The sequence below is a fragment of the Mustela erminea genome, chromosome X, assembly GCF_009829155.1.
Source record: "Mustela erminea isolate mMusErm1 chromosome X, mMusErm1.Pri, whole genome shotgun sequence".
NCBI classification, from domain to species: Eukaryota; Metazoa; Chordata; class Mammalia; order Carnivora; family Mustelidae; genus Mustela; species Mustela erminea.
The window spans coordinates 45,308,364-45,319,355 of record NC_045635.1 but is presented as its reverse complement, the minus strand read 5'-3'; the positions used below and the strand labels follow the sequence as shown (position 1 = coordinate 45,319,355).

The 10,992-nt window shown below is 38.2% G+C and overlaps 1 pseudogene; it reads left to right on the top strand.

Annotated features, from left to right (window-relative positions):
• The first annotated feature begins 771 nt into the window (after positions 1–771).
• On the top strand, positions 772–10,197 carry LOC116582257 (annotated as a pseudogene).
• The last annotated feature ends 795 nt before the right edge of the window (positions 10,198–10,992 follow it).

Here is a 10,992-nt window from a genome sequence, read left to right as displayed (position 1 = left end):
CGTGCAACACGTGCCCTCCTTGATACCCACCACCAGGGTCACCCATCCCCCCACCCCCTTCCCTCTAAAACCCTCGGTTTGTTTCTCAGAGTCCACAGTCTCTTATGGTTCATCTCCCCCTCCGATTTCCCCCAATTCACTTTTCCTTTCCTTCTCCTAATGTCTTGCATGTTTTGTATGTATAACATCTGTTCTGTTTATTTTTTGTTCACACATTACATACAATAAACTGTACCTATGTAAAGTGTACAGTTTAATGATTTTTGACAAACTGAAATGTGTATAACTACTACCACTATCAAGATAGAGAACATTTGCAGTGCCCTGCAAAGTGCCCTCCTGTGCCTTCCAAGTCATTCTCTTCGCTCCACCTCCAGCCTTGGGCAACCACCAAGTTCCCTTGACTCCTTTGAGTGTTAACTTCTCAAAAATTATATGCCAAATGAATCAGACAGCTTGCAATATTGAGTTTCCAGTCTTCCATGTAATACTTTTGATATGCCCAAGCATTGTTCCTTTTTGATACTTTGTATGGATATCCCAACTTCACTATCCATTCACCAACTGATGGACATTTGGGATGTTCTTGGTTTGGGGACATTATGAATAAAGCTGCTACCAACGTTCACATATGGGTTTGGTGTGGCCATATGTTTTTCTTTTTCTGAATTAAATACCTAAGTGTGAAATGACAGGACTACATGTACTTGCATGCCTCACTTAGTAAGAAACTGCCAAACTTTTTGAAAAATGCCTAGCATTTACACCAACATGGATGAAAACCATAATGGCTTCACCTTACCAGGTCTGGTCATCATTGTCAGGCATGTGGATGTGGCCCTTCTAGTAGTCGTGGTATGCTATATCTTTTTGGATTTAAGTTTTATTTTCTTGTTGACTAATAAATTTAAACAAATGTACATGTGTTTAATTACCTTACATGTATTGTCTTTAGGAAAATGTCTGTGCAAGTATTTTGCCTATATTTAAAACAAGTTACATGTTCCCTTTACGGACTTGAAAGAGATTTTTATATATACAGATATACAAGAAAATTCTGTGTTATCTAAGTGTTCTCCCTCTCTGGGACCAGATTTTCTTTTCTTTTCTTTCATGTTTTTTTAGTTAATAAACTAATTAATTAATTAATTAATTAATTATTATTGTGTAGTGTTAGTCACCATACAGTACATCATGAGTTTTTGTTTTTGAAGGATTATTTATTTATTTATTTGACAGATAGAGATCACAAGTAGACAGAGAGGCAGGCAGAGAGAGAAGGGGAAGCAGGCTCCCCACTGAGCAGAGAGCTCGATGCGGGGCTTGATCCCAGGACCCTGAGATCATGACCTGAGCCAAAGGTAGAGGCTTTAACCCACTGAGCCACCCAGGCGCCCCCATCAGGAGTTTTTGATGTAGTGTTCCATGACTCATTGTTTGCTTATAACATCCAGTGCTCCATGCAATCCGTGCCCTCCTTAATACTGGGCTCATCACTGGGCTCACCCATCCCCCCACGCCCTTCCCTTCTAAAACCCTCCGTTTGTTTCCTGGAGCCCACAGTCTCTCATGGTTCATCTCCATTCTGATTTCTACCCCTTCATTTCCCCCTTCTCCTAATGTCCTCCATGCTGTTCCTTATGCTCCACAAATAAGTGAATCCATACGATAATTAACTTTCTCTGTTTGATTTATTTCACTTATTTCACTAAGCATTATCTCCTCCAGTCCCTTCCAAGCTGATGCAAAAATTGGGTATTCACCCTTTCTGATGGCTGAATAATATTCCGTTGTATATATGGACCACAACTTCTTTATCCATTTGTCTGTTGAAGGGCATCTTGGCTCTTTCCACAATTTGGCTATTGTGGACATTGCTGCTATGAACATTGGGGTGCATATGGCCCTTCTTTTCACTACGTCTGTATCGTTGGGATAAATACCCTACTGGGTACTGCTGGATCATAGGGTAGCTCTATTTTTAATTTTTTGAGGAACCTCCACACTGTTTTCCAAAGTGGCTGCACCAATTTGCATTCCCACCAACAGTGTAAGAGGGTTCCCTTTTCTCCACAACTTCCCCAACATTTGTTGTTTCTTGCCTTGTCAAGTTTTGCCATTCTAACTGCTGCAATGTGTTTTTTTTTCTCATTATTTTAGTCACACCATGATTTATTCATTGAACATTGCAGATTTTAAATGATTTTTTTGAAAAAAAAAATCGTTAGTTTTGCTTCATAGATAAAACCTTGGTATTAGAGAGGGCACGGATTGCATGGAGCACTGGGTGTGGTGCAAAAACAATGAATACTGTTACGCTGAAAAGAAATAAAAAATGAAAAAAAAAGAAAAGAAAAATACCCTAAGAGTACCAAAAAAATGTACTAATATGGGCCTATAATCTATGCATTTACACTGATTTACTATGTATTCATTTAATTTCTAAATTCTGCTTTGAAGATAAGTGAAGTTATGTAAGGAAATACAATATTATATCCTAATGAAGTTATTATTATTAAAAGAAATATATTATTCTCACAAAGTCTTAGATTTTTTAGAAAGTATTTTGGCCTCAGATATTTGCCTTAATGTGGTTTTTTTTTAATGATTATTTATTTATTTATTTGACAGAGAGAGATCACAAGTAGATAGGCAGGCAGGGAGAGAGAGAGAGGGAAGCAGGCTCCCTGCTGAGCAGAGAGCCCGATGTCGGACTCGATCCCAGGACCCTGAGACCACGACCCGAGCCGAAGTCAGCGGCTTAACCCACTGAGCCACCCAGGCTTGAATTTCTCTGATGGCTAAAGATCATGACCACTTTTTCATGTGTCTGCTAGCCATTTTTATGTCTTCTTTGGAAAAGTGTCTACCCTTGTCTTCTGCCCATTTTTTTGACTTGATTATCTGTTTTTTGGGTGTGGAGTTTGAGAAGTGCTTTATAGATCTTGGATATCAGCCCTTTGTCTGTAGTGTCATTTGCAAATATCTTCTCCCATTCTGTGGGTTGCCTCTTTGTTTTGGTGACTGTTTCTTTCACTGTGCAGAAGCTTTTTATCTTGATGAGGTCCCAAAAGTTCATTTTTGCTTTTGTTTCCCTTGCCTTTGGAGACGTGTCTTGAAAGAAGTTGCTGTGGCCAATGCCAAAGAGGTTACTGCCTATGTTTTCCTCTAGGATTTTGATGGATTCCTCTCTCAGGTTGAGGTCTTTCATCCATTTAGAGTTGATCTTTGTGTATGGTGTAAGAGAATGGTCGAGTTTCATTCTTCTGTGTATAGCTATCTAATTTTCCCAGCACCAGATATCGTTGCTTTCTTAAACATTAAGGGTGAAACTGTAGAAAGAAAAATTAGAGAATTGATTCCATTTACAATAGCACCAAAACCCATAAGGTACTCTGGAACGAATCTAACCAAAGAGGTAAAGGATGTGTACTCTAGGGACTACAAAACACTCATGAAAGAAATTGAAAAAGACACAAGAAGGTGAGAAAACATTCCATACTCACGGATCAGAAGAATAAACATTGTTAAAATGACTATGCTGCTCAGAGCAATCTACACTTTCAATGCCACCCCAATCAAAATACCAACAGCATTTTTCAAAATTCTGGAACAAATATTCTTAAAATTTGTATGGTACCAGAAAAGACCCCGAATTGCCAAGGAAATGTTGAAAAAGAAAAGCAGAGCTGGGGGCATTACGTTGCCTAATTTCAAGCTATAGTACAAAGCTGTGATCACCAAGTCAGCATGGTACTGGCACAAGAAAAGACACATAGACCAAATGGAACAGGGTAGAGAGCCCAGATATGGACTCTCAACCTTACGGCTTTAAAAAAAAAAAAAATGAAATTCTATTAGCCAATGTATTGTACATCATTGGTTTTTGATAAAATGTTTAATGACTCATCCATTAAGTATAACACCCATTGCTCCTCACATCACCCAGTTACCCCATTCCCCCCATCTCCCTTTCTGCAACCCTCAGTTTGGAGGGTTTGTCTCCCTCTCTGATTTCTTTCCATTCAATTTCCCCCACCACCGCTATTGTCCTCTGAACTATTCCTTATGTTCCACATATGAGTGGAACCATATGGTAATTGTCTTTCTCTGTTTGACTTATTTTGCTTAGCATACTCTCCTCCAGTTCCATCCATGTCAATGCAAATGGTGGGTATTCATCCTTTCTGATGGCTGAGTAATATTCTATTGTGTTTATGAACCACATCTTCTTTACCCATTCATCCATTGAAGGATATCTTGGCTCCTTCCACCGTTTGGCTTTTATGGACATTGCTGCTATGAACATTGGGTTGCATGTGATCCCTCTTTTCACTATGTCTGTATCTTTGGGGTAAATACCCAGTAGTGCAACCCTATGATTGAGCAATTATACTAGCAGATCTTATTTTCTTAACAAGATCTTCTGAAGTGCAAGTTTTAGTTTGCCTTCTGAATTTTTTTTTACAAAGTCAGTTTACCATTGTTTTCTTTTCTTTTTTTTTTTCCTTTTATTCATTTATTTATTTATTTATTTATTTATTTTATTTCCAGCATAACAGTATTCATTATTTTTGCACCACACCCCGTGCTCCATGCAATCCGTGCCCTCTATAATACCCACCACCTGGTACCCCAACCTCCCACCCCCCGTCCCTTCAAAACCCTCAGATTGTTTTTCAGAGTCCATAGTCTCTCATGGTTCACCTCCCCTTCCAATTTCCCCCAACTCCCTTCTCCACTCTAAGTCCCCATGTCCTCCATGCTATTTGTTATGCTCCACAAATAAGTGAAACCATATGATAATTGACTCTCTCTGCTTGACTTATTTCACTCAGCATAATCTCTTCCAGTCCCGTCCATGTTGCTACAAAAGTTGGGTATTCATCCTTTCTGATGGAGGCATAATACTCTATCCCCAGGGGTACAGGTCTGTGAATCACCAGGTTTACACACTTCACAGCACTCACCAAAGCACATACCCTCCCCAATGTCCATAATCCCACCCCCTTCTCCCAAACCCCCTCCCCCCAGCAACCCTCAGTTTGTTTTGTGAGATTAAAAGTCACTTATGGTTTGTCTCCCTCCCAATCCCATCTTGTTTCATTTATTCTTCTCCTACCCACTTAAGCCCCCATGTTGCATCACCACTTCCTCATATCAGGGAGATCATATGATAGTTGTCTTTCTCTGCTTGACTTATTTCGCTAAGCATGATACGCTCTAGTTCCATCCATGTTGTCGCAAATGGCAAGATTTCACTTCTTTTGATGGCTGCATAGTATTCCATTGTGTATATATACCACATCTTCTTGATCCATTCATCTGTTGATGGACATCTAGGTTCTTTCCATAGTTTGGCTATTGTGGACATTGCTGCTATAAACATTCGGGTACACGTGCCCCTTTGGATCACTACATTTGTATCTTTAGGGTAAATACCCAGTAGTGCAATTGCTGGGTCATAGGGCAGTTCTATTTTCAACATTTTGAGGAACCTCCATGCTGTTTTCCAGAGTGGCTGCACCAGCTTGCATTCCCACCAACAGTGTAGGAGGGTTCCCCTTTCTCCGCATCCTCGCCAGCATCTGTCAAGAAATGGGCAGAGGACATGAACAGACATTTCTGCAAAGAAGACATCCAGATGGCCAACAGACACATGTTTTCTTTTTTTTTTTTGTTCATGCTTTTTGGGCTGTAGGAAGTCTGACCTAACTCAAGTTAACAGAGTTTTTTCTTTTGTTATCATAACAAGTTTTATATGCTTATTATCCATTTTGGTTTATATTTGCATGTGATTTGAGCTAATGTGAAATTCCATTGTTTTCCACATACATATTCAACTTTTCTTCAATATTTGTTGAAAGCAAGTTTTCCCTCTTTGAATCACATGAGCTCCATGGTTGAAAATCAATTGCCCATACATGTGTACATTTATTTCTGGACTTTCTGTTTGTTTTCCATTTATTTATATGCCTATATTTATGCTAGTACCACACTATCTTGATGACTGTAGCTTTATAGTAACTTATGAAGTGAGGCAGTATGAGAAATCCAAATATGTGCTCCTCTATCTCGATTATTTTGGCTCTTTGAATCCTTTGTATGCCAGCAAAAGTTGTATAATCACCATGCTGCTTTTTAGTCATTTGACTTGCTATGAATCAATAGGTCCATGTGGGGAGAATACACATCTTGACAATACTGAGTCTTAAAATCTTATACACATCATCTATCTCTCCCTTGGTTGAGATTGTTTCAAATTTCTCTCAGCAATGCTTATTGTGGTACGTTCTGCAGCTTCACACGTATTTTGTTAGAGTCACCCTAAAGAGCTCATGTTTTGCATGTATTGTAAATGATACTTTTAATTCCAATGGTTTGTTTTTAGAATAGATAACTATAATCGGTTTTTGGTTATTGACCTCATGTCCTGCAACCTTGTTTATCTCACTAGCAGTAGATATAAACACTTTTAAAAAGAGTTTTCTTTTAGAACTTCCTATGTATATGGTCATATCATTCATGAATAAAGACAATTTTTCTTCTTTCTTTCCAACTTGTATGCCTTTTTAATTTTTTTTTTTTCAAATCTTGCCTTAATGGACTATGTCAGAGTGCCAATTGGTGCTTATTAGGAGGAGTGAGAGATCATAGAGGGGAAGCTTTGTGTTTTTTAACAATGAAGTATGTTTTAGGGACACCTGGGTGGCTCAGGTGGTTAAGCATCTGCTTTTGGCTCAGGTCACGATCTCCAGGTCCTGGGATCGGACTCCTGGTTCAGGCTCCGCAGGGAGTCTGCCTCTCCCTCTGTCTCTCTCCTCTGCTCCCCACCCCTCATGAATAAATAAAATCTTTAAATCAAACAAACAAACAAACCAAAAACCCAGACGTATGTTTTAGATGACCTTTATCAGCTTGAGGAAGTTTTTCCCATTCCTGGTTTCCAGATAATTTTTAATCTGAATAGGTGTTAAACTTTGTTAAATGTCTTTTCTGAATTATGTGACTGTCACATTGCAGCTATCATAAATGACCGTATACTTCATGGCTTAAAACAACACAAGCGTGTTATCCTACAGCTCTGGAGGTTGGAAGTCTAAAATGGGTCTTACAAGGCCAATGGCCAATATCTATATGTCTACAGAGTTATGTTCATCTGAGACCCCTAGGGGAAAAATTGTTCCTTGCCTTCCCTATGTTCTAAAGGCCACCTCTCTCTATTCCTTGGCTCCTGCTCCTTTCTCCATATTCAAGGCCAGCAGCATAGCATCTTTCAATCACTCACCTCTCTGACCTCTACTCCTGTTTTCATATCTCCTTCTCTTCACCATCATGTGCTGCTCCCCTCTTAAAAGGACTTTTGTAATTACATTGGTGCGCCTGGATCATCCAGGATAATCTCCACACCTCACCATCTTCAACTTAGTCACATCTGCAACGTACCCTCTGCCATGGAAAGCAACATATTCAGACTTTACAGGGTTGAAGACATGAATATATCTGGATTCCATTATTCTGCCTATTACTTGCATCTGTTTAGATGAATTTTATGGTTCTCTTAATAAATTACAAGTCCATTAATATCATTTTGTTTTTGAATATATTTTCTTGTAATGCCTTTGTCTGGTTTTGCCACAAGGACACTTCTAGCTTCACAGAATGAATCAGGAAGTATTCCTTCTTCATTTTTCTGACAGAATTGTGTAAATTTGGTGCTATTTCTTCCTGAACTACTTGTAGAACACTCTGGCAGGGCCAACCGTGCCTGGAGTCTCCTCTGTGAGAAGGATTTTAGCCACAGATTCAATTTCCTTAAGAGATATAAGGGTATTCAAGCATTCTGTATTTTCTTGCAGTCTATCAATGTTCATAGACTGGCATCTTTGAGAGAATTTGCCTATTTTATCTGCATTGTCAATTTTTGGTAACGAAGTTGTTCTTTATGATTGCTTTAGCGGTTCTGCACTCTAAAGTCATGTCTCCTCTATTATTCTTGACACTGGTCATTAGCATCTTAACTGCGTTTTCTTGATTAGTCTACATAGTGTTGTATCAATTGTATTAATCTTTTCAATAAACCAGCTATTGGTTTCATTCCATTTTTCTCTGTGGTTTGCTTTCTATTTCATTGATATCCTTAAAATTTTTTTTATTTAAATTCAATACTTTGATTTAAATTCAATAAATTTAAGTTGATTTAAATTGAAATTTAATTTAGTTTAAATTAAATTTAAATTCAATAAATATAAATTGATTTAAATTCAATTTAAAAATTCAAAAAAATTTTTATTTAAATTCAATTTAGTTAACCTATAGTATATTATTAGGTTCAAGGGTAGAATTCAGTGATTCGTCAGTTGCATAAAACACCCAGTGCTCATTACATCATATGCACCCCCCAATGTCCGCCACACAGACTCCCATCCCTCCCTCCCCCTTCCCATCCAGCAACCCTGCAATACATCCAACCCTCCAATACATCCAAACAACTAGTTTGTTTCCCGAGATTAAGAGTCGCTTACGGTTTGCCTCCCTCTCTGTTTTTGCTCTTTTAGTTTTCCCTTCCCTTCCCCTGTGTTCACCCTTTATTTCTTAAATTCCACATATGAACATCAGCTCTGATAGCCTTTTTGCTTCCTTCTTTCTACTTCCTCTCAGTTTATTTTTTTACATCTCTTTGTAGCATCTTAGTTTTGTATTTTATTGACGTCAAACCTTTCTTCTTTCCTAACATAAACGCAGAAAGTTACAATTTTCTCTCTCAGTAGTGCATTAGATGAATCACACAAAAGTCGACATGATGTGATTATGTTTCTCTTGAGTTCAAGTGACTTTCCAATTTCCCTAAGTGCCCTATCTTCAGCTGTGTGTTATTTTGAAGTCTGTTGGTTAATTTCAAAGTTCTGTGGACTATCTAGAAATCTTCTTGTTATAGATTTCTTGTTTAATTCCACTGTGCCCAGAGGGCATCCTTTACATGGATTTCAGTCCTTCTTCTATTTTTTTAGCATGTTAATTTAATTTTGTTTTTTTTTCAGTGCTCCAAGATTCTTTGTTTATGCACCACACCCAGTGTTCCATGCAATAAGTGCCCTCCTTGATACCCACCACTAGGCTTACCCATTCCCTCACCGTCCCTCCCTTCCAAAACCCTCAGTTTGTTTCTCAGAGTCCACAGTCTCTCTCAGTCCTTCTTCTTTGATGGGGTATTATTTTATAACCCATGATAGGCTCCTGCCTCGTGCATGTTCCATGTGCTTTTAAAGAAAGTGTGTATTCTACTGCTATTGGGTGGAATGAACTATAATTAAGTCGATTCAGCTCATAGTGTTGTTCAAGTCTTCTTTATAATTATTGACCTTCTCTCTATTTGCTATATCAAAATCTGAGAGAATTTTTGAAACTTCTAACTATTAATAGATTTGTCTATATGTCTTTTAAGTTCTATCAGCCCTCACTTTATGAAATTTAAAGTTCTATTTTCCAGGCCGCCTGGTGATTGTTAGGCTTTCCTGATTAATTGATGGTTTTATCATTATTAAATATCCCTGTGTATCATTAGTAATACTCCTGGTCCCAAAAATTTAACTTAGCCACTATCAGAACCTTCTTTTTCCCCTTACAATTTATGTTCCCATGGCATCTCTTTTTCGACACTTTTACCTTTGGCCTATCTCTGTTCACACATTAAAGTGAGTCTCACTCTTCCCTTTTGCAGCTATCACGGAAGTGTCAGCAGCCAACAGGAAGTTTAATCCCTTTGTGACTTCTGACCTGAGCAAGAAGCGGAAACGGCATTTTAGTGCACCTTCTCACACTCGCAGGAAGATTATGTCTTCCTGTCTTTCTAAGGAGCTGACACAGAAGTACAATCCTCCATCCGTGCCCACCTGAAGGGATGATGAGGTACAGGCTGTGCCAGAACACGATAAAAGCCAGCAAATTGGCAAAGTTGTCTACATTTAGAAGAAATAGATCATCTACATTGAATGAGTACAGCGTGAGAAGGTGAATGGCATGAATGTCCATGTGGGCATTCACCCTAGCAAGGTGACTACCACTAGACTAAAGCTAGACAAAACCCACAAAATGATCTTTGAAGGTCAAGCCAGATCTCATCAGGTAGGAAAGGAAAACTGGAAATGTAAGGAAGAAACATTGACAAGACAGAGGAATAAAGTAATCTCATATTAGACGTCAAATAAAAACTGTTAAAATGAAAAAAAAAAAAAGTGAGTTTCTATTCAATGGCATATTGTGTGTCTTGCAGCTCTCCTGCCTAACAATCTCCCTTTTATCAGGAAAGTTTAGAATATATACAACTAGCTTAAGTGTAAGGATGGCTGGCTTTAACATCATCATCTTATTTTTTTAAATTTAATTTAATTTAAAATTTTTCAGTGTTCCAAAATTCATTGTTTATACACCACACTCAGTGCTCCATGCAATACGTGCCCTCCATAATACCCACCACCAGGTTCACCTAAGCCCCCACCATCCTCCCCTCTAAAACCCTCAGTTTGTTTCTCAGAGTCCACAGCGTCTCATGGTTTGTCTCCCCCTCCAGTTTCCCCCAACTCACATCATCTTATTTTGAGTAGCTTTATTTCTCTCTTTCTTTCCTTCTTCCGGGCTTCCTTTATCCTTCCTTCCCTCCTTCCTTCTTTTATTTCGTTCTTTCCTTTGTCTTTTCATTCTTTCTTTAACCCAGTTCCCTCACCACCTTATGTGTAACTGAAGTATTTATCTTTCTCTTTTCCTTTTTTTGATGTATTTTCCAGTATTCCACTTTTAATCTACATCTTGCTTTAATACTTATTCCTTTTGTTTTATATGTAAGTGGTTCCTGTAAGGATTATGTGATACATAGTTAAAATCAGGCATTTCATCTTCAATGATAAAATTTTTCTTCACGTATGAAGTAAAAACTTACCTTGCATGCTTTTATTTCTATACTCCCATCTGATTGCTTTTATTTCCATAAACTTT